Below are 18461 nucleotides of genomic sequence, written 5' to 3'. Positions count from 1 at the left end.
TGTTACCAAGGCCACCAGTGATGCTTCTTTGTTGCCAAAGCTCATGGACAGTGTTCACCACATCCTCTCTCTGCGCCTTTGAGCAGTGCCTGCTGTGTCTTCTGGAAGTACTGCATTCTCGAAGTCATGATCACCACGGCCCCTCTTGTCTGGTGGCTCCTCTCCATTTGGGTCCTCATCTCCTCTCCATTTGGGTCCTCATCTCTACCTGACCTCACATTTGCGTGACTTCAAGGAGAACATCTCAGATTCTCCTCCCTTTTTTTTTCTGTAGGTAAATACATCGGCCCTGCTGACTTTCACTGCTTGGTTGCTCATCCTCCAGGTCTTAGGTCTTTCGTGACTTCCCAATCTAAATCTTAGGTCCGTCCAACCCACCCTGTTACTTTCTCTTGTGGTACTCTTGTTTTCCTTCAGGGCACTTTTCACAACTTGTAATTATGTATGTATTTGTTTGTTTTAATTATTATCTATCCCTTATCTCCCCCTCACTGCACGGAATTGTAAAATCCATGAATGAGACCAGGGCTGTCTTGTTCACTGGTGTTTGTACACCTGGTGCTCGAAAGGATCTCCGTAAATACCTGTTCAAATGTGTATGCATGAGGCCCCTCTACTTCTTCCTCCACTGCTCCAGCCCTGACAGTCTCCGTGAGGGGAGAGGGAGAGGCTGCCCCTTGGTCGTCATTCCTTCCTGCCCCTGCCACCCTGGATCCACCCTCTGTGTCAGGGAAGGTCTTATTTCTCTTTTACCTCCAGCCACAGTCATCTTGAAGTGATGGCATCCTCAAAGTTAACAATCAGAGGACTCACGTCAGCTTTAGGTGCTAGATCTGGGGAAGTGATCAGGATGGAATGGCCTAGGGGATTTGCTCAATTCCTGAAGCAAAAGGAAATTGAGACTTGATGTAGGACATTTATTCCTAAGGACAAAACATTAGTAAGCTAAAAATCACTTTCCAAAAGAGCTATTAGTCCATTAAACATATATTGTGATTTCAAGGGTTTTTTCCCCCCTTTTTAAATTAGGGGAAAATTAAATTGCTAAGTCTTGTCCAACACTTGTGACCTCATGGACTGTAAATTAAGGTGGTTGCAGTTTCATGGAAAGAGTGCAGAGCCCTGTGTGAGGAGTTGTGTGGGAGACACCAGAGACGTTGGTAGTCCAGGCCCAGTGGCCTTGCCTTCTAGCAGAGGTGTTGATGCCCCGATAACCCGTTCAGAGCCAAGACTTTATAGCTTTATTTATGAAGTGCCAGGAATGGACTCAATAGCATATTAAGAAGAGTTTAAAAGATGTTGCAAGGGACAATTTAAACTCTGAAATAACTCTTTTCATCCCACAGGGGTTTGGAGAGTAACTGCTTAGTATTTATCAGTGAAATAGATGTGAGATATCAGTTACTAAGTAATCTTTCCTCTGAGTAAATCACCCATCTTATCTTCTTCTCCTGGAGATGACTGTTTTCAGTAGTCAATGACTACAACCCATAGTACCAACTTAACTTGAAATATTCAAGACTCTTTCCCCAGCATGTTCTTACATATAGATGAAATTAGACAGCACACTTAAACATTTGCAATGCTGCTCTGTTTATTAGATCTCCATAGATGCAATTTTCAATATCCAGCCTTTAGACATGAAAAATTGAGACTGTCATGTGGTATCTTAATGCAATAAAGTTTCTATTCTTGTATAGCATTCAGTATTTAGAATATTGCAATAGCTTTGTGACAGATTTCTTCGTTTACTCATTTCCTGATTTTTGAAAATTCATTTTAGGGATGGATAGCTGACCACTGTTTGGTTCCATGGGAATACAGAGTTTTCTGTTAATACTCTTAGTGGATGCTATACCATGATGTCCACATGGGAGATTGTTGGTTTCTTATTGGATAGGATTTTATTTTTTGGATTTGATGCTCTGGGCTTGAGTGGAGACTGATGATGTCACTGTGTCTGCCTTACTTTCTGCTCATTTCATGTTGCTCCAGAGTCAGAAGAGCAAGCCTGTGTCCAAGCTAGAACATTATGGTGTGTTGTAGATATTCTTTGCTCACTGGCTGTTGATGTTATTTCTGATAGTTTTGTGAAAATCATTGCTAAGGTATGGCCCTGCATAATTGCCATGATCAGTAGAAATAGCTTTATATATTGTGTTATTGTAAAATTAATTCCTAGAAGCTAAGACCATATGTCTCTCAGCCATAATTTGTATGATTCATTTTTATGTCTGAAACCACAAAAATGTTCTTTCTCTTGAGATCCAGGTGGATCCAAACCAATAAGTGTTGAGAGCCTCACCATAAATACAGCCTCATCATTCGCAAATGTGCTGGGTCCCTGTCCTTAGTGGCCTCCAAATCAGAACTACTGAAACTTGCGACGAGGCCATGAGAATCAGTGCTTGCCCTGCCAGCCTTGTGCCATTGAAGGGTGGCAGTGTCCCACACATACAGTCATTCGTTGAAAAACACTTGGGAATTGTCTGATGACACATGCATCAAGGTGGATGGGAAACAGGTGCAGAAATACCTTTCTTGCTAAGTGTTTCTATTGCACTGTCTAACTGATGTGATTAGAAACCTCTCATTGTTCAGTCGCTCAGTCATGTCCGACTCTTTACAACCCCATGGACTGCAGTGTGGCTTCCCTGTCCTTTACCATCTCCCAGAACTTGTTCAAACTCATGTCCATTGAATCCGTGATGCCATCCAACCATCTCATTCTCTGTTGTCCCCTTCTCCTCTTGCCTTCAATCTTTCCCAGCATCAAGGTCTTTTCCAATGAGTCAGCTCTTTGCAGCCAAAGTATTGGAGCTTCAGTTTCAACATCAGTCCTTATAATGAATATTCAGGATTGACTTCCTTTAGGATGGATTGGTTGGATCTCCTTGCAGTCCAAGGGACTCTGAAAAAAGGCATCAATTCTTTAGTGTTCAGCCATCCTTATGGTCCAACTCTCACATCCATACGTGACTACTGGAAAAACCATAGCTTTGACTAGATGGACCTTTGTCGGCAGAGTAATGTCTGTGCTTTTTCATATGCTATCTAGGTTTGTCATAGCTTTTCTTCCAAGGAGCAAGCATCTTTTAATTTCATGGCTGCAGTCACCATCTGCAGTGATTTTGGAGCCCCCAAAAATAAAGTCTGACACTGTTTCCACTGTTTCCCCATCTATTTGCCATAAAGTGATGGGACCGGATGCCATGATCTTTGTTTTCTGAATGTTGAGCTTTAAGCCAACTTTTTCACTCTCCTCTTTCACTTTCATCAAGAGGCTTTTTATAGTTCCTCTTCACTTTCTGCCATAAGGGTGGTGTCATCTGCATATCTGAGGTTACTGATATTTCTCCCGGCATCTTGATTCCAGCTTGTGTTTCTTCCAGTCCATCGTTTCTCATGATGTACTCTGCATATGAGTTAAATAAGCAGGGTGACAATATACAGCCTTGACATACTCCTTTTCCTATTTGGAACCAGTCTGTTGTTCCATGTCCAGTTCTAACTGTTGCTTCCTGGCCTGCATACAGATTTCTCAAGAGGCAGGTCAGGTGGTCTGGTATTCCCATCTCTTTGAGAATTTTACTGTTATTAATAAGTGTAATTTTGTAATCAATGATATTTTGTTATCAATCAAATATATGCAGAAGTTGAGAGTGAATGTGTGTGTGTGTGCAGAAGGATTAGTAAGATTAATTCTTAAAAATAGAATTTCTGGGTGTATCAGGTAGGATTCAGTTCAGTTCAGTTCAGTCACTCAGTCGTGTCCGACTCTTTGCGACCCCATGAATCGCAGGTAGGATTAAGTTTGGCTATATATGACAAAAAGCCCAAAATTAATAGTGAACTATTTTCACGTAAGAGAAGTGATCAATTCTTCTAAGTCAAAGGTAATATACATTTTTAACATCAATAGATACTGGTTTTTTTTTAAGTCTGTACCTATTTAATACTTTTGCAAATCAATTTAAATGTTTATTTTCCTCAGTTTTAAAAAAGTCATGAATCTTAATTAAAAATAAAATGTTCTTTACTACTGTGTTATAGTAGTTTGAGTTGTATACTTCACCTGAAGCATGAGTATGATTTCTAGTAAAATGAATAATATCCACATTTTGAATTTCTAAGTGTTTCTGAAGTTTACCACAGATGACTTAAATTTACGTAAATCTGATATTTTATTTACTGTGACTTTAAATGCAAGAGAAAGATTTCCTTGGAGATGGAGAACCCGAGAAAAGAGTGTCTACCTCTGTAATGCTGGACTTCCTGCGTTGCGTTACAGACACTAACCTTATTCAGCATGGATTACTTCAATAGAAAAAATGAGGGGGGAATTCATTTATCCTGTCAAGAAAGGTGTGTTAAGAGTCTTCTGTGTGTCAGGATAGAACAAGGGATGTAGTTGTGCCTTCTTTTGCTCTTTAACTCTTCCCAGTTTTTCTTCTGTTAAGAACTTATATATAACTTCTTCCTATTTTAATATGTCTTTCCCCCCAGGAAATATTTTAATAATTATCACCAAACATAATGTCACATAAAAGAGAGCTGTCAGGAAGAAGGACAGAAAAGCTGTAAGACTTAAAATGTCCAAGTCGTATCTAAATTTCAAACCTTTATTTTTTCTATTTTTCAACCTCCTATATAGATTTAAAGAGACAAAATAAAACCTATTTGCTATAGTAAGAATACCTTACTGTAGCTTAAATTGGTGTTTTTAAAATGATGGCTTTTGCCAAATTCTTTTGGCAGCTACTCTAGACTCAAAAGCACTGAAAATTGATTACTTGAAAGTTGTTGCTAATAGTTCCTTACTGTAGAGCCATTGCTACAGCCCAGGCTGAGGTCCCTTTATAATGTAAGTGTCTGTGTGGGGACCTGCTGCCCAAGTAGAGTGAATTGACTCTAATTTACCCCTGGATGTCTGCATTCTTTCCACATATGTCCACAAATAGCATCGGAGCAAATTAATGTAATTTTCTGATTGATGTAAAGAGAACCGAAGAAAGCTTGTTGTGTTTGGTGGCCAAAATACCACACAGTGTGAGTGGAATAAAACTGCTAGCCCATTTTATAGCACTCTAATTGATAATTATTTCTCACAGGGCACATTATTTGGCTGTGTGGCAACAACCTAGCCTCATTCCAGAGTCTCTGAACGTGTAGGTACATGTGAACACTATAGTAAATATACACCTCATTTTGCCAAGAATGGAAGTAGGTTATCCAGGAGGAAAGGGGAGGGAAAAGAAAATACCAATTTCCTATGTACCAGAACATATCTGACTTGAATCAGTAGTTAGAAACTGAAGAGCATGAAGTCATGTAAGGTTTTTATATTTCATAGTAGAGGTTCCTGGTTCATAGTTAATAAGCTAGAAAATTAACTCTCTTTTGGAAACTTGGAGTATTTAAATGTGTGTGTGTTTGCTCTTGGTTCACAGGAACCGCCTAGTCTGTCTTCCTTTCTGCAGGTCTGAAGCTGCTAAATACTGTCCGAAGAATGAAGCAAATGTATGTAGAAGAGCTTGCAAAGAAGGAGGAGGGAATCTCAGGCTTCTGCCTACGTGACAGGTGCACCGACAGTCACTGTGGCGAGATAAAGACCATGAAAGTATTTCCATCAGGGTGAGACTTGGGGTAGCTCATAGGCAAGTCAGAAGGACTAGGGAGAGCCTCTTCCCTCTGAGAATGGCCCAGGGCTCCCTGATGGAGATCTGGCCACTGCAGAAACTCAACAGATGTTACCTAGAGGACATAATGTGGTCTGTTCTCTTGTTCAGTGGAGGAGCAAGGCAAAAGCGACAGACCCAAGTTGCTGCTCACTGCTCTTCATGAGCAAACCGCAGAGTTGAGCAGCCCCTGACAAAGATGGTGACCCATGCAGACGAAACACTGCACAGTGGCCACAGGAGGGGCTTTTCCTTCTCCCCTGCCCCTCCCCCTCTATTCATGATTTGATCTCATAAAGCCTTATGGGTCCTCAGCAGAGCCAGATCAGAACCTTCAAAATGCATTTTCCTCCATCCCATTATCTGTGTTTCTTCTCGTTTATGTAGGAGTAGAGAAGAAAGTTAGCTAGAGATGAATTGCCCAGTTTTATCTGATATAGTTAAGGAGATGTCAGCAGTTCATAAACTAAAGTAGCAGACTGTCAGGAACTGGGAGGATCTGAGATGACTCTGCTGGACATGAGACTCCTGGGTCAAAGGCAAAGCATTTATTACTGGTTGCCCAGCAAGCAGCATGAGCAGCCACATATTTTCCATTGCTCCATCCTTGCTCCCAAATCCCATGGGAATGAGTGACACAGATGAGTCCAGGTTGATGCATGTACATGCAGCGGGTTTGGTGAATGGAAGAGGAATCCTGAGTTTGGGGATCCTAGATGTTTGGTAATGAGCAATCAGCACATCTGTCCTTTGCTCTGGAGTGCAATGGCATCACTGTTTTTCAAGGCTGTTCACTATGCAAATATAGACATCTTTGAATGATAGTCTAGAACTAAGGGTTTGTACTTTGTTTGCAAGACCTGCAGAGACCCCGTGGAGAATTGTCTCCCAACTTGGATCGTTAACCTTATGAGAAGCTTAATGTGATTTCCTCTTCTGTCCACAAAATAGCATCAGGACTTGGCTATCTTTTTTACTTGGGGAGACCCTAGGTCACGGCAGTTTGGAAGAACCTGATGAACATGTTGCTGGAGAAACTGGGAATATAGGGTGATATTATCCCACATAATGCCTCAGAGTCTGAAGTGTGCTACATGAAGCTACCTTTGAACCTAAGAATGGCTCAGCAATATCTGTTCTTGTGTGTGTTTCCTCCCTTGTCTTGACCTAAAGGGATTGGTTTCAGTGGACCCTGTATGTATGATGATTTCTTAAGTCTTAGGGAAAGACCTAGGGCCTGGTTGTGCTATGAGGTCACATTTCCTATTAGCAAATGAACAACCTAAGGGGAAAGAATTGGAAAGTCCAGAAAGTCCAGGTGATGAGATCCAGGAAGTTGGGGGAGAGAATATGAGGGCCAGACCTGCCAAATGAGACTCAGCCAAGGAGGTAGTTGTAAAGCCAGGGGTCCTGCTTCCTCAGGCGTGGCTTTGGAATCACTGGCAGCAAGTGTGTGGGAACCAGGGAGCCCTGGAGCACTGTGACGCCTGCTGGGTGAGGTGTGGTCTCACCTCCAACTCTCCACCACACGTGTAGTGTCTCTTATGTCCCATAGACTCTTAGTCTCTTGTATGACTGTCCTTGCCAATTAATATCATCCCTCCTGCCCTTTGGGTGATAGATTAGTATCACCACTGACGCTAGTTGCTTCCAGTTTCTTAAGTGCTTTCAAGCTTACCTAGCAGTGTACGTGAGGAGATGACAGCCTAGTACGTGTTAGTATTAAAACACTGCATTTGTGTCATGGTTTTCAGAGAAACTGATTTATCCCATGCACATTCAACCTGCTTCATTCATCATAATTTGAGGGGTAGTGCTAATGGTTAGCTTGCACATTTGAGAACATCCTAGATTATAAATTAAAATGCACTTGTATACAAATGGCTCAATCAGTATTTTCTTCAGGAGAAAAAATGGAATGAATGCCTAGTTCTTCAGCACATGGAAATGTCATCTCCTATCTTTATTTAATCATTCATGTGGACTTTCAAGCTGGCTGGTGCTCATCTGTGTGTGTAATTGGCACCCAGGAGTGTCCGGGAATAAATGGTTGATTCACTCGGTATTTAGCAACATCATCGTATTGGTCATCAGCCACTTTTGCATCCTGTGATTTTAAACAAGAAGAAATCTTGCAAAACCAGTACTGTGAAATGCTGGTCTTGCAGTTGAGGTTCTCAGGTAGAGGGAGCAGTTCCTCAGGAGACTCCTTGCTAGCCGAATTTCACTCGGGTGTGGAGTGGATAGAGGGGGTGCAGGCCCGAGTCATTTTGTGGAGTTGACTGCTGTACTCTATTCCCGTAAAGAAAAAGTCCATCCGTGGTTGTGTTTGCAGTAGCCAGCAGGGATACTCTGTTATGTGGCATTCGCTTCCTTTTTCTGCTTTCACCAGTAACACCTTGATTTTTGATGACTATTAGAATAATTAACACTGACACTTGGAAGGGAGCCTGCTTCCAGATGCATACACACATGTCTGTTTTATAAATACCAGCCCCAACTTTTTCCTGCCCTAGCTGAAAAAATGTGCCTCCACCCCTCCCAGTCTTTCCAGGGTGTGGGCCCATGTGTAGCTATGTGACTGTGCCCACACATTGGCATATATTTCAGAGCTACCAAAAAGAAATTCATTGCTCTTGAAATAACAAGACAGAAAAGAACCATTTTTTTCTGAACTAGACCATCTGAAGAGCTGGAAACAGTCAGTGTTTGTATGTGTGATGCTACAGCCAGTGAATTCCACGTGAAGAGAAGGATTGTACCCTGGGAAGAGAAAGGCAGTTTTCCTGGATCTCAGATGTCAAACTCTCAAGCTGTTGAATTCACCCACTCATCACCTCTGCATCCACCCTCTTAGTGTGCTTGCATTGTCAGTGATTTCTGTTTCTGCAGATTTTGATGCCAGAAGACAAATAATAAAATAGCATGCATATGAAGCCTTAAAGCAGTTTTCTACCAGAGTTTTTGATTGAGGCTAAACAGAAGCAACCCGATCATGCTGTCAGCTGGCAGGCAAAAGACATCATGTTTTAAAATTCACATAGTTTGAAAGCAAGCTAATCATTTCTGGCTCAATAATAAACTAATTACATATTTTAAATAGTATAGAGTTGAGTCCCTGTTTCAGATTAAGCCTTGTAATAGCAAGGTCCCGGGTAAAGCTGACATTTGCCTGATGTCTCTGGCTTCAGGACCTTAGAATGGTGCCAGCTCTTGGGGGCCGGGATAGGCCTGCCCGGGACAACCAGGTAAACTGGCTTGAATCGGTCACAGGTGATAGCACAGAGGAAGGCCTGGGCACTCAAAAGGTTATGGCAGTGATCCAATTTGTTCATTGCCTAAAAGTAGTGATCCCAGGTCAAGGCAGAACACATCCATAGTGTTCCTTTTGGGGAGTGTCTGAGAAAAAAGGATCATTTCTAAAAATGATCCAGTTCCAACAACACTTGCTTTATGGTTAGTGATTTTTTTCCACCTTTTCCTCTCCTTTCATAGTCCTAGGAACCATGTACAGAAACTTAGAGCTGAAAACATTTAATTCGGTGACACGGGTTAGTGTAGTCTTGCAAGCTCCTTGGTCACTTGGAATGGTGCCTCTGTCCTTAGTCAGCTCGGGGCCTGGAGAGGGGCGCACGGCGAAGTGGTTAGAGCTCTGCTGTAGGAGTTAGCCTTGGGCTTGATTTCTGGCCCCACTGCCTGTAAACAGTTACTGTTCTGCACCCATCTCCTCCTGACAGACTTTCCATGAAAATAAAGTGAGATTGGGTTTGTGAAGCACAGAGTCTTGGCTTGGGCAGGCACTAATACAGTAAGTTCCTTCAGACTGCAGGTGAGGTAGACTCTATTTTGGATTTCTCGTGTTATCCCTGTGTTTGCTTGGGGGAGATTTAGAACTAGGCATGTTGTCTCTGGTTTCAAGGATGCCTCTGAGTGCTGAGCCAATCAACTGCATTACCAAGTAATAGGGGCTCCATAACACCCCAAGATGGGTAGAGACGGGTAGGGATCTACACCCTGGCTGGACCTGAGACCATTCTCCCAAGCCCTTGCTCCCCCGAATAGCCTATGTACCATCCTTCTGCCCATCTCTATAATATTATTACAGAGAACCTTAAGCCTGCTTACTAGACTATGTCATCTTGTTTTGGGAAATTTGGTTGTATAATTGAAGTTTATATTCAAGGCTGAGACTTGTTGACTTTAGAAAAACCTTAATGCTATTTCACATTTTGCAATGGAAGTTTCCTTCCATTTTTCATATTGAGGATCATTTATTGGTCTCATGTTTTTATAACATTTCATTTTAACATAAAATTCAGGCCTTGTTTTGTGGCTGCTGTCCCCTTCCCACTAATTCAGTGATGAGAGGAATATTTTTGAGCACTTGCTATGTGGCACTGCCGTGCTAGGCAGTAAAGCTGTAATAAAACATGGCATCCGGTTGTAAAGGGTTCAGTAAGTGTTAGGGGAGACAGACACCTATTCCCCAAGTTGTAAAGCAAGGCAGACTGAAGCTGAATGGATGGACGGATGGTAGATCTTATCCATCCTCTGTGCTCCATGCACTTCACTTCACCTTTTCAGTTGTCATGGTAATCCAGACACTGGGACTAACGGTGTTTCTGGGTGGTATTACTGCAACACCTAGAGGCCAGGAGATCTGAGTTTGTCTCCACTTGGCTGCCACCTCCTAGCTGATTGAATTCAGCTATGCCTTGTATCTCTTTGGTCTTCAGTTTCTTTCACTGTAAAGTTAAGGTTGCTTGTTATTAGATGCGTTTCGCAGCCCTCCGTTTTCCACAGTATTACCTTTTACTGAACTTCCTGCCCTGATGATCACTTACATAATGCCGTGAAAGTGATTAAACTCCACTGTATTCCTGAATTCTGGATGTGTATTTCCAATGCCCTTTTATTCTCTCCATTTCCACCCACAATACATTTTCAAACTGAAAAAACTTGCAGCTTTATTTTTTTAATCTTAAGTGAAAATTTTGTTAATAACAAAGCTATTTCTGTTCTACTTCGTTCTACTTTGCAGAGTCAGTTTCAGGAATGTTCTTTTATGTCATGGTTTTTAACCCTTTGAAGCATCGACTTTGCGTGGCTTGTCCTGCACGGTCTTAAAGTGTGTGTTAGTTGCTCCGTCACGTCCAACTCTTTGTGACCCCATGGACTGCATCTTGCCAGGCTCCTCTATCCATGGGATTCTCCAGGCAAGAATTGTGGAGTGAGTTGCCATCCCCTTCTCCAGGGGATCTTCCCGACTCAGGGATTGAACCTGGGTCTCTTGTATTGAAGGTGAATTCTTTACCATCTGAGCCACCAGGGAGGAGAAGTTAAGTAGCATGTGTTTGCCGAGCCCCTTGTGGAAAGGGGAAGGGATTCAGTCACATCAGGAAGAAACCTGGAGCCAGGAGGGCAGGGGTGGCCAAATGCTGCAGCTTTAACCTACTTTCTGGAGACTGTCTTTCCGTTGACTGCATGCATTCGTTGCTGCTTCCTTGGGGGTGGGGAGGAGGACGTGGGGCTGGACGTGGTTTGGGGATGGGGAGGCTGCTGAGGGGTGGGTGTGGGCAGAGGGTGCAAGGCTGCCAGGGTTCTCTGTGTGCCGGAAGTGCAGGTTTGGCCGGGAGGAATGGAATGTTCCCTCTTGCCCTCCAAGAGCAGAAACAGCTGTGGAAGGGCTTGAAAAAAAATCGCTAAATGAAAAAAAAAAATTAATATGAAAATAAAACCCACACTGGAAAACCCAACAAAACTGTCTGTAATAGCGTAGTAGCTCTTTAAGAGAAATTTCTTCCCATCTAGGATTTCTTGTTCAGTTGAGGGGAAGAGCAAATTGTCTGCCAAGCCTTTCCTTTCCCAAGAAAGCTTCATGTGTCTCATTTGTCTTGGGTAAGAAATGGGTTCGTTTTACTGATCACCAGGTTGTTGTTATTTTATTCCTCCAAACGAGGGACCAGAACCTGTGTTTACTGCGTGAAAACTTGAAACAAATGTTAGTTTTCCAAGGAGATCTCTATGGGTAGAGGATTGTCAGCAGATTTAATGGAAATATTGTTTCTACCTGGAAATTTAATCCTTCAGACAAATTCCCAGCAATATTTATTTTAGAACATTATCTTTTAAAAATAAGTCCTTTAATGGCTTAAACTTTTAGTGTTTTAGACACATGTAAGAGTGGAACTAGCCTGGAACTTGTCTCACACATCAGGGTTGATTATGCAATCCTTTGTGTGAATATTTTTCTTCTGTGTCTGAAAGGCTGTTCTAGTTGGTATTCCATAGAATCAGAAATAATGGCTCTGAATTCAAGTCTGTTTTATGTTGTCATACTTTGTGAACTTGCTTTCGAACAAATTAGTCCCAAAGTCGATAAAATGTAGTAGAAGAAGGCAAGCCAGCTAAGTGTCTCCTGTCTAATAAGCAGGCCCAGCCCTCACCCTTCTCCCTCAGATGGTAGCACTACTTGGCCCTTTGCAGTATCCACTCCCCACCTCCCTCCGTCCAGGGTCTTTGCACCAAGTGCAGCGACGTAGTCTTTCCTGCAGTCGAGGAAGGAGAGAAACTGTGTGGTTGTTATTAACGTTCTTGAGATGATCTGCTTAAAATCATGTGCTTTGGATCTCAAGGAGTTCATTAATACTTTGCTGTATTCTTAACAATGGATGCTAATAAGTATCTCAGGATTGGGGTACGGCCTTTTCAGTGGTTATTTTTATGCAGTCTATCTTTGGCATTTCATTTGAAGGACAGTCTCTCATAAAAGGGATTATGTGAGGTTACATTGCTAATTCAGGGAGAGCGCTGAGAATTATAAGGATCAATTACAGTCCCAGCCCATCCCTTCTGTGGCCTGTATCAGTTCCTACCTTTGGGAAAGTCCTCTTGCCCCTTTTCTGTCCATGCTTATCCATGCCTGGTGGAGAAGTGGCACAGGGCAGGATGGATGACCGTCCACAAGGCAGTGCAAGGTCAAGGACCTTCCCTCTCAACTCCTCCCTCCACCTTATTATTATTATTATTATTTTTTTTTTTTTTTAGGAAAAAAGCTATCTGGACTCCAGTGATCTGATAGATTGCTCTAACTCTCCGTTTTACTCTCTGCATATAAACCCAACATTAATCTGTGAGCCTGATTCTCATCCTTATCTTCTAAATGGTGGAAACTTGGACTTAAAGAACATCTGCTGTGCTGTGTCATCAGACCTGGGGAGACTGAGAATCTTTAGCTTAGAGTCTCAGCCAGCAGAAACGTAAGGGGGAAATTCCAGGGCATCTCAGCTCTGAGCTGATAATCTGGGGAGCTTTCAAACTGTGCCTCCCTGAGCCTTACTCACACCAGTCTCTACGACTGAGTGCTTAAAGCCTCCGAAGGTGATTGGAAGAGGCAGCCAGGGTGGAGAACTGATACCTAAGAGAAGTCAGGGCATCATCCAGAGGACTGCCTCTGAAAGAGCCTATCATCAAAAGTCAAAGCCAGCATCTCTCCCGAAGCTGTCTCTGCGCTGTTCTGCTGTGGCGCACAGTTCACTGGGTCTCCACTGGGTTTTTCACATGACCTTTGTCAACTGTTCAGCAGTTACATATTTTAGAATTCAGGTCTTTGGCAGTCCCATTCTGAACTATCAGTGACAAGTCAAAGCAAGGGGACCTACTTGAAATGCTGGTCCTGTGTGCTGCGTAGATGAGCACTGGATTTAAAAGCAGTCCTTTATAGATCATCCCCACTGAAATCTCTCACGAGGACCAGGGCACTGCCTGCAGTCTGCTTGGTGGGCATCAGTGGGTCTGGCTTGGAAGTTGACAGCCATAACTCATTTTGAGATAACCAAAAAAAGGGAGTGACTGAGAAAGGTAGAGGCCTTTAAGAGTTAAATTACACAACTCCCTTTTTATTTTTAAAGTCAGTGGATTCCTTGTTGCCCTTGCTGAGAAAGATAAATTGATACCACATGTTGCTTCCAGACAAAACCCTCTCTGTGTTCCAGGGGAAGCACATGCAGCTGGTGTCTGGGTTAGTGGACAGTCTTTACAAGGTAAACATGGGTTGGAAGGGGTTGGAGCGGACACAGGGTAGCAACAGTTGGGAAATTACCAGCTACTCCTGAGCAGCACGGCACTTTGAAATACTTTTACAAGTTTGAAATATTTTCCTGGAAGGAGCCGCCCTCTCACCTTCTGGTTTAAAGCATATGATGCTCGGAAAACAGTAAGTGAACGTTTGTGATGTCACTGCTTCCGTGTGTGGAATCTTGACAGTTGAGAGCTGCTCTTGTGCTTGGCACTGGATGAGTAACTTGCATGCATACTTTCATTTAATCGTCCCAAAGATCCTAGAGTTAGAGAGGGTGGTTTTATTCTCATTTTATAAAAGGGGCAACTGAAGTTGGCTCAATTGTCCAGGGTCGCAGGACACACACCTAGGCCACTATTCTAGCTCCGACCTGGCTGACATCGAAGCCTACCTGCCTCCGTTGGCTACCTTAAAAAATTGCATGTGTGAATTACCCATTTTGTAAATATTGCTGGAATACTTACTTGTTTCAGGCAGCTTCTCTGTGACACCTGATCTAATCTAATCTGTTTGGGGTCCATCTATCTTCACAGCCAGTTGGCATAAATGCAGTGGCTGTGCACTTTAGCATTAAGGATAAATGTGTCTTGCATTAGAACACTGTCTTCATTATAGCAAGAACAAGAATGACCAAATTCGGATGAGGATAGTCACCTTTATGCTGATTTCTTCAAGGAGGGCCAAGCCAAGGGAACCTTAGGCTCTGGACCACACGGCCAGTCAGCGTGACTGTGAAATGTCAGCACCTTCCTCTTCCACACACCTGCGCACCCCTCCTTGAAGGGCTAGGCCACCAATGGCAGCTGCAGTCACTCGGGACAGCTGTGTCAGCTCTGCTACTAATTACCTACACCTATTTTTTTCTGCCCCAGAGTAGGCCTTGCTTCAGTATAAATTGCTTTGTAAAAGAGAAGATTGACATAAAAAGTGAATCACAAGGTATTCTTAATCTCTGCTCTGTTCAGACAACTTGTGCTACAGTTGATTTCAGCGTTTTCTACATCTCTGGGCCCTGGTTGGGGGTTGGTGGGGAAACGCTGGCATTTTTGTCCCTGACAAAAGTTTGTTCCTAGAAATGTTTCGTTTACTGTAATTCATCAATCTCTGAATTTCTTAGTTGTGTTGTGTGTTAGTCACTCAGTTGTGTCCAACTGTCTGTGACTCCATAGACTGCAGCCTGCCAGGCTCCTCTGTCCATGGAATTCTCCAGGCAAGAATACCGGAGTGGGCTGCCATTACCTTCTCCAGGGGGCTTCCCCATTGAACTTGGGTCTCCTGCATTGCAGGCGGATTCCTTACTGTCTGAGTTACCAGGGAAGACAAAAATTTTTAGTAGAGGATTTAAATAACCAGAACTATTCACATGGTTTTGGGTTGGGGTTATAGTAATTTATTGGCTCCTCTAGTAAACAGATGTGATGACAGAATGGCCTGAGATCTAGCAGCGGGAGTCCTGGTTGGTAATAATTACCTTATCACCTTAGCCTTAAGGACCTCACAATGTTTTCCAAAATGTGCGTTTAGATGTGACTAGAAAAATCTCTCTTGTCCTATCAAACCGTTCCTCCTTCTCTGTCAGCTCCCAACCCTCAAACTAATGTTATATCTTACAAATTTAGACTATTTGGTATGATAGATGAATTAGTGGAAAAGGATAGAATATTTTTAACAGCAGTTTTATAGTTTAACATGCACAAAATACATTGGAAATTTAATTTAGAGCCCCCGACTGAAGAGGTCTTCAGAGAACTTAAACTGCACTTTATAAAAGGATTTTATAATTGGCTGGTTTCTTTTTATAAATTCCACTTTATTCCTGGGTTTGAGGTGAGGGAGGGGCAGTTTGAAATCTTACAGAAATTATATCACCATTAATTTCCATTATCAGGGAACGTGTTGGGGAAACACTGCAATTCTGATACGTTCTCTGGCATTTGTGTTTACTTTTTCCTGTTTCACCAAAACTTAGAGAACCTGGTGATTAGAATCATGACCTGTGAGGCAAAAAAGCAGACTACATTTCTGATATCTGACCTCGTTAGGGTGAGGGGCATTTGAGCTGGAAATGGACCAGGGGGACCATACTGATGGGTCTTTGTCAATGTCCCCCTACCGCTTCAGATTATGGATTTTATAAATGGAAGGCTAGGGACCATGAGGATGATTGTGACATAGTTTTGTTTGCACTGTCTTAGAGGAAAATCCTGTCTGAGTGTCGCGTAGGTGATATGCCTTAGGGAATGTATTCTGTCATTAGTAACCTCTAAAGCAAGAGTTGAACTCAGATTTGACACTGAAGCTGATCATCCATTTAATAAATTGGGTTTTGGTTCAGAATCTAAGTGTAGCTTATATGGGTTTGTATGGTAACCACTACCCTCTCTTTAGGATGAATGCTATGATGGCCACCTTAGTAAAGAAATGCAAATGCAGGCTATAGGATTACTCTTTGTAAAGACTTTGTTTTAAAAACATTTTTAGGAAAGACCTACTAAATTATTACTCTTAATTATTTCACAAAATTATAGTCATAAGTTTATGCCTTTGTATCCTTCGTCTTTCTTAAATGTCTTTCTTTAGATGTTAGCTCAGAGAAGTTAAATGATGACTTCTGTATAATTTGGTGACAGATCCGGGAAAGGTTGAGAGAAAGCATTGGAGTGGAGTTGGAAAAACAAATTTCAGTTTAAAGCTGTGTGACCTTCTCTAAGTTATTTAATCTCTCTCAGTCTGAGGCTTCATATATATGATGAGGGCATCGACTCTGTGGTTTGTTAGGAAGATTAGAGATGAGGAATCTAAAAGCGCTGACCCAGGAACTGACTCCTGTAGTCAGTCAGGCTCCGTTCGTCATCCTGGCAATTAGGGCCCGGGTCTGACAGTCCTTGGTTCTGTCCTCCGTGAGGGTGTTCCAGCCCCTTTATCACAAGGCCCTACAGAAGCTTAGCTTCTCTCTCCAAATTCTAACCAATGGTAGCTTATAATTTTGAAAAATTACACACATACATTGTTAGGGTTAGAGTTGTAGAATAGATGACTATCCATATAGGACATTTTGGAGGTCTCTAAAGGGTTAACATTTTCTTTTCTGCTTGGTTTGGAATTGGTGAAACTAAAAATTCATTTAAAAAATTGTCCACAAATGCTTTTTAAAGGGTGGATAACTGGATATTTATGACTGGTCATTGTTGTTGCTGGGTGTTGGTATGAATGAACTCTTTCCGAAATCTGGAGCAGCGGGGGCTGGCCATGGGAGGGGCGGTTCAGTCAGTGTCCACATCACCCCCACAGGGCTTCAGGAACTGAAGCCTGTTTTTTTCCTAATCAGAAGCTTGAGTTTAAGTTTGTGGTTCATATATCTAGTCTCCTGGGTACTCAGTAATAGAATCACCGTGCACTTGCCTGCATTTTGAACCCTGTGGAGTGAGTTTTAAGAGCATGCTTCATATCTTTATGGAGAAAGTGTTTTACTTTTTAAAGAAATGTAATTTCTGAACCATGAGTAGAGATGCCATTATTCTTTAAAAAACCATAAGAGTGAAAGGGAAGCTGGATATATAGTCTCCTGGGCACCATTTGGCTCATCAGATACTCAGCATGTCCTCTCAAACGTGTCTTTACGCCTGTCATAGAGATGCTGAGCTATGACCCATGGTTGGTGACGCTCATTGCCCAGCCAGAGCTGTCGGACTTCCTTGCATGGGAACATATACACAGAAACACTCTTGAGTATTTTGGGTTATTTATGTATGGTGAAATCCCACTGACTTTCTGTGTTTTAAAAACATTCTGGTAGAACACATGTATTTGTATCTTCTACATAAATACAGTTGGTGATTGCCAGTTTTTTTTTAAACTACGGTAACTTTTAGGATGGTTTGCATTTAATAGACAGCAGCAGGCAATATCTTTTGTCTTTAACTTGCAAATAAAAACTCATCTGACCTGCAGGTGCTGTTCCAGATGTGGCAGATGCCATCATCAGCTTCTCTCTTTCACAGCACACGAGGTATTTTACAGAATAGAAGACCTCCCCAGGCAATGAGCTCTGTCCATCATGTACTCTGTGTTTTATAATGGCAGTAAGAACACCCTGACTTAGTAGCGTGACTGGCTTTTGAAGTATATTATCATATATCCTCCTTACGTCATCCCTATCAGAGAGGGATGCTTCAAATGCTATGACTATAATGAAGATGGAGAACTGAAGTTGTTGGACATAGACTAAATGATTTGCTCAGGTCTCATGGTTGGTCGGTGAGAGAGATGGGGCTGGATCAGGGTCATCTCTGTTAACTGGGCTTCCCTAAATCAGGAGGAGGATTCTTGTAAGATGGGAGCAGTTGTTAGGGTTTTGAGGATATTTTGCCCGCATCTTTCCTTTTTTTAAGAATAAACCTTTTAATATAGAATGGTTTTAGATTTGCAGAGAAGTTACCAGACTGGCCCAGAAAGTTCTTGATGTTGGCTATCCACATCAAGTCTCCCCTGTTGTTATTAATGTCCAATATCAGTTTGATACACTTGTCCCAACTGATAAACCAATGTTGATACGTTATTAGTATTAACTGAGGTCTGTGCTTTATTCCGATCTCCTTAGTTTTTGCCTCGTACTTTGCTTTTTCTGTCCAGCATCCCATCCAGGATTCCGCAGTGTGTTTAGTCAGCATGTTTCTCTTAGGCTCCCTGTGGGTCTGACAGTT

The 18461-nt window shown here is 42.3% G+C and overlaps 1 protein-coding gene across 2 annotated transcripts in view; it reads left to right on the top strand.

The window, feature by feature from the left end:
• The window catches only part of FOXO3 (forkhead box O3), a 117973-nt gene that overhangs the window by 78167 nt on the left and 21345 nt on the right, over positions 1 to 18461 (top strand). The gene's annotated exons all lie outside the window — the stretch shown is intronic.

Source organism: Bos indicus x Bos taurus, chromosome 9 (genome assembly GCF_003369695.1).
Source record: "Bos indicus x Bos taurus breed Angus x Brahman F1 hybrid chromosome 9, Bos_hybrid_MaternalHap_v2.0, whole genome shotgun sequence".
Lineage (NCBI taxonomy): Eukaryota > Metazoa > Chordata > Mammalia > Artiodactyla > Bovidae > Bos > Bos indicus x Bos taurus.
Note: the sequence above shows the minus strand (reverse complement) of the source record. Positions and strands in the feature narration are given on the sequence as shown.